We start from the raw sequence: 20166 nt of genomic DNA, 5'->3' as shown, positions 1-20166 counted from the left end.
TATTGACCTCTGGAAAGAGAAGGGTGAGGTATCTATTATGCTCACAATCAAAGACTCAAAGACACCCAAAAACGTCATCAAAGTAAAAATGTAACGTTATGTCAAGAGATCTCTTCACTATTCCACAAGTACTCAATGTTCACTGTCTCATAGTGAACTTATGGGGTTATTCATGTCGCATCACTATCGCAATAACCTTGAATGCGTTCGGGTTGCAGCAGGTGCAACTGCTTCTGCTTGATTGACAGTAAAAGGTGTTCATGGGTGGAGTGGTGGCGATGGAGCATTGCGGGGGGTGGTGCAGGGAAAATGTGGGCGGGTCAGCTGCGTTTTCAGGGTGGCTGCATGATGTCATTGGAAAAATGGCGGCTGACCGCCTGCATCCGCAGCCTAGCTGCGGCTGCAGGAGGTTGTCCACAATTGCTGTGACCACAATATAAATTGCGGTCGCAGCTGGTGGACGCCATTTAGCATACTGGGTGGCCTTGCCCTGTGATGGGTGGCCCCAGCATGCAATTTCTGCTTTTTAGAAGATTTTGCAATCCGTACTGAATAACCTCCTTAATTGCTTAAAGCTGTCGAGTAATTAAGACTGTAGGCATTGTCACATTTAACTTCACAAGTCCACCACAGCAATTTGAAATAGTGGATAGTAGTAACATCATGCGGCATCTTAGCTTACCAGACAGTAGAAACTAGTACTGATCTCGTTAGATACCAATGTACATGTGATCCAACAAGACATTCCAAAAACCAGAGACTTTGCAGATAGCTTTGATTGCAGCACCATTGAGAAATTACCTGTGACATATCATGCATTTAGATGAATCTGTAACGCCAAAAAGTATGAGGTCCGAGACGTATTCAACTTGCCATGAAACAAAGTCATAGATGAGCTCAATTGTACTGTATTCCACTCCTGTGGAAGCCAGATATTGTAGCTGCATGTGCATCAGCCCTGTACACCTGAATACGGCTCACATAAGACCATACCACTCACTCATGTCTGTGGAGCAAGTAATTGCTGATGTGCCCAGTGACAAAGTCTTCACTTCAAATGGATTTTGATAAAATCTTGTTGATAAAAAAAAGTACAGTAGTCACTCCTGATGGCATTTATGGCACCAGTGGGTTGTAATGTCCTCCTTAGCATGCCATATGGCATCTGCACTGTCAGTGAAGACTTTCAGAGGAACATGAAACATGTCTTTAAAGCATACCCTTGCAAAATGATTGTAGATGACATGCTGATTTGGTGAAGCACCATGGGAGAACATGGTGACTGCCTCAAAAAAGTTTTTCTGAGGATCCATGCTCTGGACATTAAATTGAATCCTGTTAAATTCCAATTTTAGATACAGTATCAGAGGTTCCTCCTTTGGGTCACCTACTCACATCCCTTGGTTTCAAACCTGACCTAGCCAAAACTATTGACTACTAGTCAGCAAATGCTCACCACCAAGGACAAGCTCAGCCTGGAGCATAAACCTGTCCAAGTTCTTGCATTACTACAGTGATGTCACTGTTCCACTACAACAGTTTCTGCATTTGGGCACTGAGTGGTGTTGGATTTAAAACCATGATTCTGCAATCTTTATCAGTCTTTGCTGACCAGCAGTCTAATCCTTCAACACTTTGATGTGCATCTTCCAGTACTTATTTATGCTGGTTGGTCTGTTATTTTTTAAACCAACCATCAGCCCCTGATCACCATTTTGACTAAGCATCTATATTCTGATTATGCACAAAGATGTTGATTTTGATGTCATGGTGTGTAATAGATTATCCTCTAGGTTTCTGTAAGAACTTTGTTAGGCCATATTTAAGGATGAAATATCAGAGTTTGTCTCAGAATGTTCTCAATGGATGGCCCTCTTCTGCATAATGAACTTTCTGATAATTTATGGTGAGTAGTTCATCATCTCTCATGCCCTCCAATGTTTCTATGTACCACATGTTCATCAGAGGCACCTACTGTATTATGTGAAACTAGAAATCCAAGGACTAAGGGTGCTATGTTCTGTCCCTCTATGTCCAGTGACATTGAGCATGTTGTTGCTGCTAGTGCACCTTGTAGTGCACTCCATGCTCACCATGCTAAAGAACCCTAGGCTCTACATGATGTACCTGATCTTCCTTGATCCATTGTTACTGATTTCTTTGACTGAAGGGGGAAAGACTGCCTGGTGCTAGAGGACCCCAATTCTGGATGGTTTATGGACTACTTACCCAGCTTCACAAGTTTGACAATCATCAACAAGTTAAAAATTATCTTTTCTGTGCATGGCAAACCCCAACAAATCCTTACAGACTATACCATGCAGCTCATGAGCAGTGACTGTTCGGGTTTCACAACACAATGGGACATTAACATACCACCAGTAGTCCTCTTTACCGACAGTTCAATGGACTTGCTAAAAGATGTTTGCTTTGACAATCACATCTCGGAAAAATGTTTCTTAGAGGTCTTTAAAGTATTCCTGTTGCTACTGAATGTAAGGAATACTCAAAGAGATGGCCACCTATTTTTAAGTATCTACCTTGCTGCGAGAAGCAGTGGTAGATACAAAATCACCCGAGTGAACAACATTGCTCTGGAGCAAAAACAGCTGATCTGAAGATCAGTTGTTCCCAAGGTTCCTATGAAACTTTGCACTCCCGAGTCTGACTGGGATTCACATATGTGCACAAGAACCCTGCATCTGCAGAAGAAGTCAATCGAATCCCTCTTTGCAAACCTCGGACCTCCTTCCTACAGGAAGGAGTGGGATGTGGGAACAAATGGTGAAGGTTCTGGATGTCAAGCTCTGAAAATTTTGTATTTTTAGATCTTGATAAATGTAGGGTCCGATACTATTGTATGGAGACAGCTGCAACCCCCCCCCCCCCCCCCTCCCCTCCGATACTTTGCTATCTGACTCACCAAGAGCTGCTGTGTTGGATACCATTTTATTGGATCAAGACAAGAAAATACTGGAGCTCTCTCTGCAATTCCTGAGTTCGTATATGCACATGGAGAGGCTCATTCAGGTGTGGTTGTTCTTGCTACTGCCATTGCTATCTTTTGCCGTGTGCAAATGCGATTATATAATAATATGGGCAGAAGCTAACCTGAGCATAGGAAGGCCCGCTGCAGTCGCACCATTTCTATCCAACAGTGTATAATTGCTGATATAATGGTGCCATTGTCTGTGCTTTCCCAGGACACTGAGGGCTCTCCAGTAGTAGTAAGATTGCAACTGCTAATCTATGTACACCCAGAAAATGGCATCTGATCAGCCATGACACATCTACATTTGACCAACCACTCCCCATTACCACCCACAAACACTCTCTTCCTGTCACTCACTTTGCAGCTAATTCCTTGTTGCAACTGCTATAGCAATGAAATCACTGGGCATGCACACTGCAGCTCAGATGCATGTGCGCTAAGAAAACATTGACCAATGTGCGTACAATAGCCATATTGCGACCGCGCCTGAATGAGCCTTGGAGAGTGCCGGCACAAGTGGATGGATCCAATCAAATTCCTCTTTGCAACACAGGCCTTCCTCCCATAAGAATGAGCTGGGTTCTGGGAACCAATGGGATCCGAAGATAGTGTAACAGAAGACCCCTGCTGTCAAGGTGAAAACTTTACATTTTTGGAGTTAGATGAATGAAGGTCCCAGTACCAGGGTATGGGGAACACAAATGGTATGAGTGCACAATGGAACATTTTTCATTTTGTAATCTCTATGTATTACTGTATCTAAGTATTTTATAATTTTCCTGCAACCATTTTCTTTATGTGTTAGGTGCCTTCCCTGTTATATATGTGAAGATATATTACACATCATAGCCATTCATTAATGAAAATGATAAGCTCCAATGAAACTTGAATAACTGTTAACTAGCACTAATGTCGTTTAGTGAATAACTCTCTGTAAGTGATTAGCATTTTATTTGTCACAGTTATATGCAGTCTTAGTAACGGAATATATATGCACCTGTCAAGCAATTTGTGTGTAAGCGACTTTATGCACCTGTCTCACTTAGATTCTATTCTGGAAACTGTGCCAAGAAGCAGAAGGTCAGGATCAGAATGCCAGGACAGTATGTTAGCAGGCTGTACCACTGTGCTAATATGTCACCTCTTTGGATTATCTATCATTTTATCAGCAACACTTTACTGATGAGGTCTATGTTAATTTAATTATGCTTCCTAATTTCTGTGTAATTGTAATACATTGCGTTTTTCTAATTCTAGACATAATGGCTGAAGCTTTGCAGAGATAAATGAACAAAGTCATTAGGATTAATAAGCCAATTTGCGTTAAATATTGAATGCAAAGGGATAAAATGTGTGGTGAATTGTTTTCTCCTGTTTTCTCCTGAACTTCTATAAACACAACACACACAAGGGGAGATGTATCAATCCATCTAAAGAGGACAAGAGTAAACATTGCCCATAGCAACCAATCAGCTTGTAACTAAACTATCATTTGTCAGTTAAATTCTATAAAAAATATTGAAGCTGACTGGCCTCCTTCTTCACTTGCCCTCTTGTGTTTTAGTTTTGGTTCTAATTCATCATTGTGTTTTGGTTTTAGCAAAACCACCTTTGAGTGTTTTGGTTCACATTTGGATCTCTGTTTGGTTTAAAATTGATAAAAAAAAGTCTATAATCACTTATAAAGAAATATTAAAATTTGATAAAAACAGCTAAAATTATGTAATTTTTGCAATTCAAAACACATAATTAGGATTTAATATCCCAATTTCCGAACCGTGGAAAGATTCAAACCGTGACTTGGGACTTGGGGGATCTGGACTTGTAACCGCACACCTCTAATATATATTATGTGGCAGGGACAATATGATTCAACATGAGATAAATGTGCAATGGCAGGCTTTTGCAGGATTGGAGCTGAGTCTGTTGTAAACCACAGCTGGGCTAATCACTACAACTAGTCTGCTACCTTTAAAAATGTGTTTGTTCAGAAGGTCACTGTACTTCAAGCCAGCAAGTGGCCAGGTGATAGGTTTGGGATCTGAAGCTACGTTGGGAGCCATTTGGAATCTGTATTATTTGTGTTTACTAGAACTCAGAATGTGGTGCTTTTAAAGACTGCTTGTAAAACCTGACATGAATTGTGTAACCTGCCTGAGGTGGAAATAAAGTGAGTTGAACTGTTATCTAGTCCATGTGATTACTGTCACTTACAGTATATATATATATATATATATATAATGACAGAGATCCCACTAACATATTTGGACATACTAAGTGGTAGATGTATCAAAGCTTGGAGACAGACAAAGTACCAACCAATTAGCTCCTGTCATTTTTCAAACACAGCCTTTACAATGGCAGTCAGGAGCTGGTTGGGTGATACTTTATATCTACTTTATCTCTCTCCAAGGTTTGACAAATGTTCCCCTAAATCACGATTGTTCATTATTTCCCAAAGACCATACTAATATTCAGTATCTGTTTCACCCTACATCATCTCCTCTAGAACTATTTGTTACAACAGGGGCCATTTTATAAGATGTCTACGCAACTCTTGTCTATGCAGCTGTGCTCCGAAATAAGCACAGCTTGGGTGGTTGAATCTGGACTTTAAAGTTACATTTTTACTTATTGCAGTGGTAGCACAGAATGCTGTTTTGGGGGCAGTTCAAAAAGTGGAATGTGCAGGGGCAAATGCAGGATTTCTAGAGGGGGGTTTCCAAGTGCAATCCACAATTTCCCACTCTATGGGACATTGCAGCAGTTCAGGAGTCTAGGGGAGCAGTAGAAGAACATGGTAATGACCCCAGACATAAGTACACATTCGTCTTTTTATACACTGGATAGTGTATGGAATACAATATTAATAATTAACACTATAGAAGGTCCATAGTCTAGGAAACATATTTAACTAATTTAAATAACAAAAGTGGTCAGGAAAAGGTTAAACATCCCATAATAGATAAATACACAAACATAATAGAACCAGTAGGAGACTGAAATGCACTATCTAAGCACACATTCTCCCATCTCATGGTAGGCGCCTGTTTCTTCTTCCTGGTAGCTACTCTCTGGTCCAGTGCACTGATTGAGTGCTCAGATCCACAATCACAACAAACTTGGCAGAAGAATCTGCTACCACTGGGCCATGTGTAACCTTTTTGTGTAAAAAGGTTGATAATAAGGCACATTTGTAACAATAGAAATGTATAGTGCACCTGCTTATATTGAACTATTAAGAATCAAACCTGGTCTTGAAAATAATATGTCTTATGGTTCGATGATGGAAGCCTCTTCATAGTTATTACAGCTAGAGATTCTTGAACTGCCACATATTGAATTTCAGACTGTCAATTTCTTTAGATGAAATAACAATGTAACTAAATTTGAAGTCGTTTGACCCAGTGGCGGATTTGCCGTTAGCAACCTAAGCGGTTACCTAGGGCCTGGCGGGTCGCAAGGAGCCCGAAGCAGGCCCCCCGCTTGTGTCACTGAGACACGCTGCCGCTCAGTCCGGCGGCAGCATGTCTCAGCTATCATGAGAGGAGAACGTGGGCGCGCGGCTAAGTCTGGCGGCGTGTAGGGACTTCAAACCAGCCGCCGGTTCGTGTGCCAATCAGAGCTCACGGACCGGCAGCCAATCAGGAGCCGCCGGTCCGCAAGCTCTGATTGGCTCATGAACCGGCGGCTAGTTTGAAGTCCCTACACGCCGCCAGACATAGCCGCGCGCCCGCGTTCTGAGCAGCTTCAGCCCCAGCAGCAGCGGTAAGTAGCTGCAGCACTGCTGTGGAGGTATTTCTAGACCTGGCACTGTGGGGGCAATTGGCTGGCACTGTGGGGCATTTGTATACCTGGCACTGTGGGGGCAATTGGCTGGCACTATGGGGCATTTGTGTACCTGGCACTGTGGGGGCAATTGGCTGGCACTATGGGCATTTGTATACCTGGCACTGTGGAAGCAATTTGCTGGCACTGTGGGGCATTTGTGTACCTGGCACTGTGGGGGCAATTGGCTGGCACTATGGGGCATTTGTATACCTGGCACTGTGGGGGCAATTGGCTGGCACTGTGGGGCATTTGTATACCTGGCACTGTAGGGGAAATTGTTTATCTGGCACTGTGGGGGCATTTGTATACCTGGCACTGTGGGGGCATTTGTATACCTGTCAGGTATACAATTGCCCCCACAGTGCCAGATCCACAATTGCCCCCACAGTGACACTGTGGGGGCAATTGTGGATCTGGCACTTTGGGGGCATTTGTGGATCTGGCACTGTGGGGGCATTTGTGTATCTGGCACTGTGGGGGCATTTGTATACCTGGCACTGTGGGGGCATTTGTATATCTGGCACTGTGGGGGCAATTGTGGATCTGGCACTGTGGGGGCAATTGTGGATCTGGCACTGCACTATTGGAGGCATATGTCTGTGTATCACTTCCCATTTTAATTGGCCACACCCATTTTTTTGGCGCGCGCACGCCTTCAGCGCGCGCACACAGTACCTCTATGGGGCACTCTCTGTCTGATTGGTCGCTGCTTAGCCCCGCCAGGAGTGCACATAGACGTTCTCATTCTAGTGAATGGTGCGTGTGCGTGTCACGGACACGTGCGCACCCCAGACGCGGTGATAGGCCCAAGCACAGACGGAACTCCATCTGTAATGTAAGGGGGCATAAGTCAGAACAAAAATATAGTGCTATGGATTGTTTGAGGTAGGGGGGCCCCAAATCGGTATTTCGCTTAGGGCCCCATGAGGTCTAAATCCGCCTCTGGTTTGACCACGTTCTTCCATGTTCAAGCTCAATTTGATAACTTTTGAAGCTAAACCTAAAATGGTAAAAATCACTCAGAGTAGAAAAAAGGGAAATGTATAAACAACAAAGATGGAGAGATGTAACAAACAGGAAGATCAAGGCACAAGGGACTGTCCAGCACAAAAGCATGTAATGGATATGTGATTCATCCAATAGTGATTGACACTTGTGAATGGCTATGTGTAGGTTTCTACTGAAGGCAAACAACTAAATGTCTTATGCAGTGTTTGTTGTTTAGTTGTGTATATTTATCTTTACCAAGTTCTGTGAAAATGTGGTCCAACTTGTAAATTGTCTGGAACAATTCTTTCATCTCTATGGTAATTTAAACCTGAGATCTTGTCTACGTAGAAGCAGTTATGCATGCCATCATTCAGATTTTGAAATCAACAGATTGTAGAAAATTATGGCCCTCATTCCGAGTTGTTCGCTCGCAAGCTGCTTTTAGCAGCTTTGCACACGCTAAGCCGCCGCCTACTGGGAGTGAATCTTAGCTTATCAAAATTGCGAACGAAAGATTAGCAAAATTGCGAATAGACACTTCTTAGCAGTTTCTGAGTAGCTCCACACTTACTCGGCAACTGCGATCAGTTCAGTCAGTTTCGTTCCTGGTTTGACGTCACAAACACACCCAGCGTTCGCCCAGGCACTCCCCCGTTTCTTCAGACACTCCCGCGTTTTTCCCAGAAACGGTAGCGTTTTTTCGCACACACCCATAAAACGGCTAGTTTCAGCCCAGAAACACCCACTTCCTGTCAATCACATTACGATCACCAGAACGAAGAAAAAATCTCGTAATGCCGTGAGTAAAATACCTAACTGCATAGCAAATTTACTTGGCGCAGTCGCACTGCGGACATTGCGCATGCGCATTAGCGACTAATCGCTCCGTTGCGAGAAAAAAATAACGAGCGAACAACTCGGAATGACCCCCTATATAACACAGATTTGGGGTTTTCATTTCTGCAGACACTGCTGCAAATTTTTTCAAATATTGCAAACTGTGGATGCAATGGCAATACCTTAAAGAAAAACTGCACCACTAAACGCCTTCATGCTCAATATGTATTTATTATAATGATTTTCAGATTATTTAAGAGATTGCCAATAAAGCAATACTGATGCAGAAGAAAGATCGTCATGGAACTGCTTATACAGTACATACTATTCTATGCCTTAAGCACAAAACTACACTACTGTATGTATGTTATACTTAAAGTTCTGTTCCACCAGTGAGTTTTAGATTAATAGTGAGAGCTAACTGTAACATTTGTAGAACCATCAAGTGTATGTGGCCTCTGGGTAGAATACCATGTTTGTAATTAAAAAAGCATAATCACTTTAATTGGGCCAGTGTAATTGAAGGCAGAATCAATATTATCCAAAAGGTTTGGTGCCTCTGGCTGAGGTCAGAGGGGATACACTTAGCAAGAGCCAATCTAAACTTGACATCTTTTTGCAACCTACATGTTAGAAAATACAAGACACAAGATACAGTCAACCGCATTGGACATAAACTTCATAAGTGTATATTCATTTTACCCTATATAATAATTGTAAAAATAATAATAATAAGCAAACAAAAATTGTGATAACCACCAAAACTTTACCTTAGAGTAACTAGACAGATCTGGCAATAAGAGTTAGAAGAGAAATTTGTTTTCACTGACATGGAGGAGCCTATAGCTAACGTATGAATTTCACAAAATACATCAGGGGCGGAACTCTGGGAGGCAGTGGAGTCGGCTGCCGCCGGGCTCCTGGCCTCAAGGGGGCACATCTCCTCCACTGTCTCCCTCTGCCGCTCACCGCGCTGCTGATGCTGTCTGTGAGGGGAGGAGAGCGCAGCGTGCGCCTCCCCTGCCCCTCACTCTCCGGCGGCGGCGCGCTTCAATTCAGCGCCGGTCCGTGAGCCAATCAGAGCTCGTACACCGGCAGCTATGGCTGCCGGTCCGCGAGCTTTGATTGGCTCATGGACCGGTGCATAATTGAAGAGGGACACAGCTGCCAGAGAGTGAGGGGCAGGGGAGGCGCACGCTGCGCTCTCCTCCCCTCACAGACAGCATCAGCAGCGCGGTGAGCAGCACAAGGGATGGGGGGGTCATATATATCTGGCACTGGGGGCATTGCTGGCACTGTGGGGACATATATACCTGGCATTGGGGGTCATATCTGGCACTGTGGGGACACTGGTATTGGGGGCATAGCTGGCACTGTGGGAACATATATATCTGGCACTGGGGGGCATATCTGGCACTGTGGGGACACTGGCATTGGGGGCATAGCTGGCACTGTGTGGACATATATATCTGGCACTGGGGGGCATATCTGGCACTGTGGGGACACTGGCATTGGGGGCATAGCTTGCACTGTGGGGACATATATATCTGGCACTGGGGGGCATATCTGGCACTGGGAACACTGGCATTGGGGGCATAGCTGGCACTGTGGGGACATATATATCTGGCACTGGGGGCATAGCTGGCACTTTGGGGACATATATATCTGGCACTAGGGGCATAGCTGGCACTGTGGGGGCATATATATCTGGCACTGGAGGCATATCTGGCACAGGGGCATAGCTGGCACTGGGGGGACACGTATATCTGGCAATGGGGGCAGAGCTGGCACTGGGTGGGGACATGTATATCTGGCACTGGGGCATATCTGGCACTGTGGGGACACTGCATTGGGGGCATAGCTGGCACTTTGGGGGCATATATATCTGGCACTAGGGGCATAGCTGGCACTGTGGGGACATATATATCTGGCACTGGGGGCATATCTGGCACTGGGGGGACATGTTTATCTGGCACTGGGGGGTCATGTGTATCTGGCACTGTGAGGCATATATGTATCTGGCACTGTGAGGCATATATGTATCTGGCACTGTGGGGCATATATGTATCTGGCACTTTGAAGCATATATGTATCTGGCACTGTGGGGACATATGTTTCTGGCAGTGTGGAGGCACCCATTTTTTGACATTGTTATATGTATGTGGCACTGTACAGGGACATTATGGGTGGTCTTCAGGTTGCCAACTGTCGGGATCCCGGCGCCGGAATGCCGACAGCCGGCATACCGACAGTTTTTCTCCCTCGTGGGGGTCCACGACCCCCCTGGAGGGAGAATAAATAGCGTGGCGCGCGCAGCGAGCCCGCAAGGGGCTCATTAGCGCTCGCCACGCTGTCGGTATGCCGGCGGTCGGGCTTCCGGCGCCGGTATGCTGGTCGCCTGGAGCCCGGCCGCCGGCATACCATACCTCACCCGGGCATTATATGTATTTGGCACTGTACAACATGACTAAAAACGGAGTTATGACACAAGGTCATACTCTACAAACGTCATAACGAAAGGTGTGCGCACAAAATGGGGTGTGGCTTTGAGAAAACTAGACCATGCCCCCATATTTGCACACGCGCCTTAGGCGCGTGCATGATACTGGCTCTTGCCCTTGACTACAGATCTTTTCTGGCTCTTTGCATCTGACTGGTTGGCCACCCCTGTCCTAGTATATACAGAGAGCTGGCTGTGGCTACAGCTAGGGGGAGCTCCAGAACGCAGCTCCTGCCAGGCCCTTCCAGATGAGCTGGCCAAGTAATGCTCTCTGTTCTTCCGTTGGGCTGATAGCAGCAGGTAGGCACTGGCAGCACTTGCCTCAAGCTGCACTGTGGGGGGGGGGGTGTAGTTGGAAAGGGAAGGGGTGCTGGGGGGTCTTTAATGAATGTTGGCAGCACTGTGTTTTATGTGGGCATGTTTAAGCGAGGTGCGTGCGTGTGTGTGTGTGTGTGTGTGTGTGTGTGTAAGTGAAGGAAGCATGTGTTTGTTTTTGTGTTAGTGTGTGTGTTTTTAAGTGAAAGAGGCATGTGTACGTGTAAGGGAGACGTGTGTGTATGTGTATGTGTATGTGTGAGAGAGGCATGTGTGTGTAAGTGAAAGAGGCATGTTTGTGTGTTTACGTGAAGGAAGTGTGTGTGTGTGTGAGTTTAAATGAAGGAGGCGTGTGTGTGTGTGTGTGTGTGTGTGTGTGTGTGTGTGTGTGTGATTTTAAGTGAAGGAAGCATGTGTAAGTGAGAGGCGTTTGTGTAAGTGAGAGGCGTGTGTGTGAGAGGTGTGTGTGTAAGTGAGAGGCGTGTGTGTAAGTGAGGATTGTGTGTGTTTAAGCGAAGGAGGCATGTGTGTGTTTAAGCTAAGGAGGCATGTGTAAGTAAGAGGTGTGAGTGTAAGTGAGAGGTGTGTGTGTTTAAGTGAAAGAGGCGTTTGTGTGTTGTTTATATATATATATATATATATATATACTGTATATCGGCACACCACTGCGCCAAAGCATCTACATTGTGACACACTGTTGGGTGAGGGAGTACTGTAGGTGTGCTATAAAGGTATGCTGGTGTCTATTTTATTGTGATGACTGACTTGGAGTGCCGTCCACTTTGTATGTGTATCTATATTACTATTTGGAAAGGCACCTGAGCACGCTACTACTGTTCAACATGAGTGCCGGATAGCTACATATGAAGGGTGTGTATGTATACAGTATGTAGGGGTGGCACCAACATTTATCATGCCTCCGGGCGACTGGGGCGAACTTACGCCACTGAAATACATTATAGTTCTTAATTGCCCTTGAAGCAATTAGATCATGGAAGGGGACACTAAAAACGTCTTTATTCAGTATAAAATATGTGCAGGATATAGAGCAGGCAAGCAACAAGCTGTCATGGGAAACTGGTTTTTCAATATGTACAGCATCAGGACTGTCTGAGCAGCTGGGCACCTTCTTTTTACCCTTCTGATTAAAGCAACTAAGGGCCTCATCTAACAACGGTACTTATTACCAATGGCATATTTCCTTTAGAATCACAGTTATATTAATGGAAATTCAGTTGGTACTTAACATTCCTTTCCTCTCCAGTGAGGTCCAGCGATGATTCCATCCTCTGTAACACCTGCTGCCCTGTTGATGGCACCAGGGAGTTTCTGCTGTGTCATGCGGGGTCACGGCAATGCCTGAGAGGCTTTTTGTTGAAGACCAAAAGTCTGATGTTGATTCCCGATTGCCGCCAATAGGGAACTTATCACTGTAGCCATCTATAGATGGCGTAAGCAGTACAGTGACAAACAGTGGTAAGCTAAACTTCCTGCTGTTTCTTTAATAATAAAAGGAGTATATTACATCTTTAGTGAGTGATAAAGGAGTTACTGAGTGTCTCTTGTTAATTGAGGCCATCAGTTTCTGCCTTTACAAAATCATATCCATGCCAAGCTATCTCCTTCAAGGATTGATTAAAGGAATGATAAGGGAGGATAATGCTGCTTTTGTAAATGGGCGTGGGCACATGCATATCTATAATTGGTGCAGGGTGAGCCTAGGGGTTTCCACACTGCACACTCTGCACCCATTCAATAGTATCTAGCAGCCACACAACTGTGAAAATTGTGTCCGTGCATGCACAGTAGAGAAACCACTTGGAAAATGGCACATGTACAGTACATGCATCATAGGCTCTTGCACACTGCCAAAGTCTTCACCACACATGCACCACATGAGTGGGGACCAGCACAGAGATTGCACATGAGTACTCTCCTCTCAGGAGAAGCCTCCGGGAATGGGTTATATTGATAAAGCAATACAATTTATTTCAATCCTGTACATTAACAATTGTTGTGTTGTGCATCAAGAGATGAAACAAAGTTCAATCATCTAATTTCTTGTTCCTGGCAGTTGCTCAGAAATACCCAACCGCTAACCCTGGGCAGTAGGAGCTTGAGTGAGGAAACAGATTGGCATCAGACGCCATTTTTATGCAGGTGACTTGGTCATAATCATTCAGAAAGAAGCTAAGAGAAAAATTGGCAATTAGATTATTTCCAAAATATTATTTTACAAAGATGCAGTTCAAACCTCCAGTTCCATATTGGTTACCAAGTGAACATTATTTATTGTTTTTTCTTACATAAGCATTGCCATCAGAAATAACATCTGTTTATGCCTACCTCATTGTCTGAGACTGATAATAATAATAATAATAATAATAACTTAAGACCTTCTCTTATCCCCTTGTATAACTTTTTGTGTTTTTGAACAGTAGCATTCAGCCAAATGTCTCATGGTATGCAGTTTCATAATACTTACCTAAATGCTGTGACTGCACATCCTGTTCTATAAGATCTGTTAGAGATTGGACATGTCATCTGGCACTCATCATAACCATTGCTATTCATCTGTGGTTATTTCTTGCTGAAGATTCCGGAGCATGTTTTCTTCTACATAAGCGCAGGATACTATTACCAGAACAACTCATGTTCTGTAGGGGATTCATAGAGTATCATAGATCTGACTGCAAGAAATCTAGGGCACTGCCCTTTCCCATGACCTTGAGTAAAATTCCTGTCTACATTGACCAACAGAAAGAAAACATGAATGAAACCTTTTTTTTCTCTCTTTTAACATCCACATCTTCTACCTCCAACATGCTCCAGAGGAATTAGCATTTTTTTTGTTTAACATGCTGCTTTTGTGCAATGTAAATTTTTATTCTTCACCCCAAAGAAAGAAAACAGTGAACATGACTTGATGTGTAAAAGGATTAAATTGGAATTTTTCTGTCTTTTTTTTTTCTTCCATAGGCTATAATTAACAACTCATTACTATTTACAAACTTATTAACTAGTATTCTTAAAAGTAGAGAAAAGTACTGTATTGGCAAATATCAAAGTGGCATACAATTAGCACTATATTTATAAAAATTACTTGCTGGTTTAAAATAATGAATAAGTGTTAGGATAATGTTTATTCGGAATACATACGGGAGACCGGCTGAAGGGATGTCGGCTGTCACTATACCGACAGCTGGAATCCTGGCAGCGAGGCAGCGTGCCATGCTTCGGGTCTGGTGGCGAGCTTCACCACAGGTTATATTCCCACTCGGGAGGTGGCGTGGACCCACCACCCAAGTGGGAATATTGTGCTGCGGTTGGGATTTCGGAAGCTGGCATTTCCACGCCTGTCGGGATTCCGGCGTTGGTGTCTTGAACCCGACAGGCGGTATATTAACCGCATCCCATTTATTCATATGCATTTTTCAACAACTATTCTATGTATTTTGTTTTTTAAATGTTTTTACTAAACTTTTCAAATCTGCCAGTTGTCTAATGCTGGGTACACACTAGACAATGGGATGATCGATGTAATGATACATTGGCCATCCAGTACACACTGAACGATATAGCACACATTGTGCAATATACTGTATCGCTCAGTGGCCCCATCCAGAAGCATTGTGTCGCTGACGATATCTCTAGATCTGCCTGCATTGCAAGCAGATCAGAAGAAGTGACACACAATGCGCAAGAGAACGCAATAGTGCGTACACATTGGCCAATGTGAACGATATGTCGGTCCTGAATAATCGGCTGCTAACATGTGATAGGCCCATGACAATAGTGAAAATGAAAAGCTTAATAGAAATGTCTGCTTATAGCCAGTGCCGCTGAAACTTTGGGTGGACCAGGGTTCTAGTAGGGGCATGGCCACTGGAGGGGAGCAGTTATGCCTCCTTATTGTATACATAGCTACAGTGCATACTGTGGAACATGATTTTGGCATTACTAAGGGAAGTGGTAACATGTCCCTTGCACTTCGTGCATATGTACTTAGGCTCGGCTGAGTAATCTGAGCCGACCTCTCTCAAGTTCACAATAACCAAACAGACAACCAAGGCAAGCAGTCAGTGGAGGTTAAAGTGAAGATCCTGCTAATAAGGAAAGCCACTTAGCAATATACAGAGGAAACTAGGCCTATTTTACTACCAGTGATTGGACTGAAAAATCTAAAACAAAAAAAAAATAAGTATGACCTTCCTTAGCGTAGTTGGTTATAAAATTGTGCACATACATAAATTTGTTCCTGCAAAATATGTAAAATGTATATATATATTTATTTAATTATGCTGTTTAATATTGTTACTGTCTAATGTCTGTTATTATTGAATTTGAGAAAAACTACACATACTTATATCCAGGGGCGTCATTGGTGGTAAGTGGCACCCAATGCTCTGGAAAGCCCAACCCCAATTTTAATCACTCTGAGGGCATGCCCTGCATCCTCGGAGATTCTGGGCTGCCCACGGAGACTCGTTTGGCAGCAAGTGACAGGAGCCGAGTGCTGCATGTAATATCACAGTGCAGCACGCAGCTCCTATCACTGTATCAGTATTTTTGGTTTCATCCCTCAGAGGGTGACACTCTGGTGCAGCCTGAACTTCCCTAGTGATAGCACTGCTTGCATCCCATGTCTTTATTTTGTAAAGTCACAATTAACATTGGTACTTTTACAAATGTGTCCTTGTCTGGATTTGAACTATTGTTAGCCACCTGTCCTGACCACTCTGCTTGGATGTATGAACCGTGTCTTAGCCTTAGTCTTTGGCCTGACTGGCTTGCCCAGTGCATGTTTTTCTTATGTACTTCTGGAATAGGATCATATCAGTTATTTCAATACTGTCTCCAATAGTTTTGCAGCATAATCTGTATAAGAATAGACTACTACTTCATGCAGAAAAACAGGTGGCAACAGGGAAAAGAGACTGCTGTGAAGCTCCGATATCTGCAGCGGCCTTCCAGGTACTGATTGCAAATGCAATCTCCACAGACTTGATGGCATTAGCCTCTCTGGAAATGACAGAACACACGTGGGCGGTCTGATGGCAGTAGCTTTGCCAGGTTCAAAGCTGGAAGTGATTGCACAAGCAATAACTAATTTTTTTTATAAGAGTCGAGATTTTTGATACATAACCCTGAAATAAAAACTGGGCTTGCCTGAGGGAAAATGTGGACAATAATACTATTATTGGACCCCTGGTCCTTAGGGGTCTATTTACTAAGCCTTGGATGGAGATAAAGTGGATGGTAATTGCCATGTCACAGGCTCGGATTGAAAAATGACAGTTAGGAGGTGATTGGCTGATACTTTATCTCCGTGCACTTTATCTCCATCCAAGGCTTAGTAAATAATAGACCTTCTCAAAAGTGTTGATTGTGGAAAAGTTTTTTATTATGTAATTTCATTGTCAGTCAGAAGTGTTTATCTTGCTGAAGTTGGTGTGACACGAGTGGATGTGGGGGTCACATGGCTGTCTCCTATCCACTCATGTGGTGCCCTTTCCTGTCAGGTGTTCCCTTTTAGGCGATCACCATTTATAATGAAATGAAGTTCATGCTAGTTTCCTTTTAAACTCTTCTGAATAGCAAAGGTTCTAATGACTGTAATCTTTCATGTTCTTTATGTACCTCTTATGTAACCAATTATTTGTAAGGCACAATGTACCATGTAATAAATAAAATAAATGCATACATACAATAATGTAGTATGTTTTTTTTTTTTTTTTTTTTACTATATTTACTTCCAAATACTCCTACAGTAGGTTATATATTTCTTTGTTGTCACAGCACTGCAAAATATTTTACTTTGCTATCTAAAAGAAATGACATATTCATCACACAGCACGTTAGATGAAGCACACGGGAATGTCACTCTGACAATCTGTATTTTCTGGTCTTTTTATCACTTGTGCTGTGTGTAATTCCTGACGTGGTGAAAAACGATTCAGCTGGAGTCTTTTATATGTGTAACAGTCATTCAGTGGCTACATACCAGTGACTGGCGGAGCCTAATAACACCATAGATATGATGTGGCAATTTTCAGTTCCTACAGCTTAACTAAAAATACAGCATTGAATCATGTACTGGCTCCATGGCTCCTAGATGTAACGGAACAGCTGATCCTGATCACTAGCCATGTGGCCGTTTGCAAGTCGAGCAGGAGAAATGAATCAAGCATATACATGATGCCTCTCAGGCTATTTTGAATATTTTATAAGAAGACTCATAACCTGGTTAAAACTTTTAGAAGAAATACTTTATGTAAAGACACACAAATGCGTGCCTACTGTATATATCTCCCCTCTGAGATATGCAAATGGTAGGTATACAAGAAGTGGGCATATTGATATAATTTGTGCCATGCAGTGAGCAGTGTAATGACATTAACTAATTGCATCATATCGCCTTTGCCCATTCAGGGTTTGTGTACAGATAAATGTGTCTTAAGTCAAAAGTGCAGGCGTAATAGAAGCCCAAATAAAAAGACGCAATTCTGTATGTACTGTATGCTGAACTAGACACGTCACAAGCTGTATCTTGCTCTACAACAGTAGTGTATGTCTAGCAAATGTTTGGGGTGGTCTGTGCACAGGTACAGCCACAAAAAGCAGATGTGGTGGTAATCTAACTGGTAATAATCTTTTAGAATTCTGTCATTTTATGATGAGATACCTCTAAGACACAGGTTCTCAAACTCGGTCCTCAGGACCCCACATAGTTCATGTTTTGCAGGTCACCTGTACATTTTTAAAATGTGACAGTTGGTGATACACAGTGCAGCTGCTGGGTGACATGGAAAACGTAAATCGTGTGGGGCCCTGAGGACCGAGTTTGAGAACCACTGCTCTAAGACAAGGGTAAGTACTTATGAATCCGGTTGTGCCCCACAAGAGTCAAAGATATAACTACACAGAGAGAAAAAAAAAAGCAGACTCTTTTGTTTGGGGGCACTCTTATCAACAGATATTCATTAAAACTTAGGTTTTATTATATCTATCACGAGAAAACACACAAAATAAGCTTCCTCATGAAGAGAGCAATATTCAGTAAGAGCAGAGGCAGAACTACCATAGGTGCAGCAGATGCTAAGGGGCCCACTGCTGCCCAGATCAGCAATTAGTTTTACCCTGCACACCCCCCCCCCCCCCCCTTCCCCCCCGCAGACCATTTTGAGCAATGCTGGATGAATGGCCCAAAGAGCAGAGTGGGCCCCACTGCCAGTGGGACCTTCCCCCATACCTTAGGAAAGAAGGGTTGACCTTGTGTCTGTCGGACTAATAAAGGAGTCCTTCCATCTATCAGTGCTGATGATCTCAGCCACATATTACCTAGAGATGAGCGGGTTCGGTTTCTCTGAATCCGAACCCGCCAGAACTTCATGTTTTTTTTCACGGGTCCGAGCGACTCGGATCTTCCCGCCTTGCTCGGTTAACCCGAGCGCGCCCGAACGTCATCATGACGCTGTCGGATTCTCGCGAGGCTCGGATTCTATCGCGAGACTCGGATTCTATATAAGGAGCCGCGCGTCGCCGCCATTTTCACACGTGCATTGAGATTGATAGGGAGAGGACGTGGCTGGCGTCCTCTCCATTTAGATTATAAGAGACTGAGAGAGATTTACTGGAGCTGACTAGGAGGAGTACTGTTACTGTAGAAGTGTAGAGACTGAGTGGAGAGAGTTTACTAGTGAGGACAGTGCAGTTTACTTTATAATCCGTTCTCTGCCTGAAAAAAGCGATACACAGCACACAGTGACTCAGTCACATACCATATCTGTGTGCACTGCTCAGGCTCAGGCCAGTGTGCTGCATCATCTATTATCTATATATAATATTATATATATCTGTCTGACTGCTCAGCTCACACAGCTTATAATTGTGGGGGAGACTGGGGAGCACTACTGCAGTGCCAGTTATAGGTTATAGCAGGAGCCAGGAGTACATAATATATTATATAGTGAGTGACCACCAGACACACAGTGCAGTTTATTTAATATATCCGTTCTCTGCCTGAAAAAAGCGATACACACAGTGACTCAGTCAGTCACATACCATATCTGTGTGCACTGCTCAGGCTCAGGCCAGTGTGCTGCATCATCTATATATATTATATATCTGTCTGACTGCTCAGCTCACACAGCTTATAATTGTGGGGGAGACTGGGGAGCACTACTGCAGTGCCAGTTATAGGTTATAGCAGGAGCCAGGAGTACATAATATTATATTAAAATTAAACAGTGCACACTTTTGCTGCAGGAGTGCCACTGCCAGTGTGACTAGTGACCAGTGACCTGACCACCAGTATATATAATATTAGTAGTATACTATCTCTTTATCAACCAGTCTATATTAGCAGCAGACACAGTACAGTGCGGTAGTTCACGGCTGTGGCTACCTCTGTGTCGGCACTCGGCAGCCCGTCCATAATTGTATATACCACCTAACCGTGGTTTTTTTTTCTTTCTTTATACATACATACTAGTTACGAGTATACTATCTCTTTATCAACCAGTCTATATTAGCAGCAGACACAGTACAGTGCGGTAGTTCACGGCTGTGGCTACCTCTGTGTCGGCACTCGGCAGCCCGTCCATAATTGTATATACCACCTAACCGTGGTTTTTTTTTCTTTCTTTATACATACATACTAGTTACGAGTATACTATCTCTTTATCAACCAGTCTATATT

This window comes from Pseudophryne corroboree, chromosome 4 (assembly GCF_028390025.1).
Source record: "Pseudophryne corroboree isolate aPseCor3 chromosome 4, aPseCor3.hap2, whole genome shotgun sequence".
NCBI lineage: Eukaryota > Metazoa > Chordata > Amphibia > Anura > Myobatrachidae > Pseudophryne > Pseudophryne corroboree.
The sequence above is the reverse complement of the archived record's forward strand: the minus strand, read 5'-3'. Positions refer to the sequence as shown.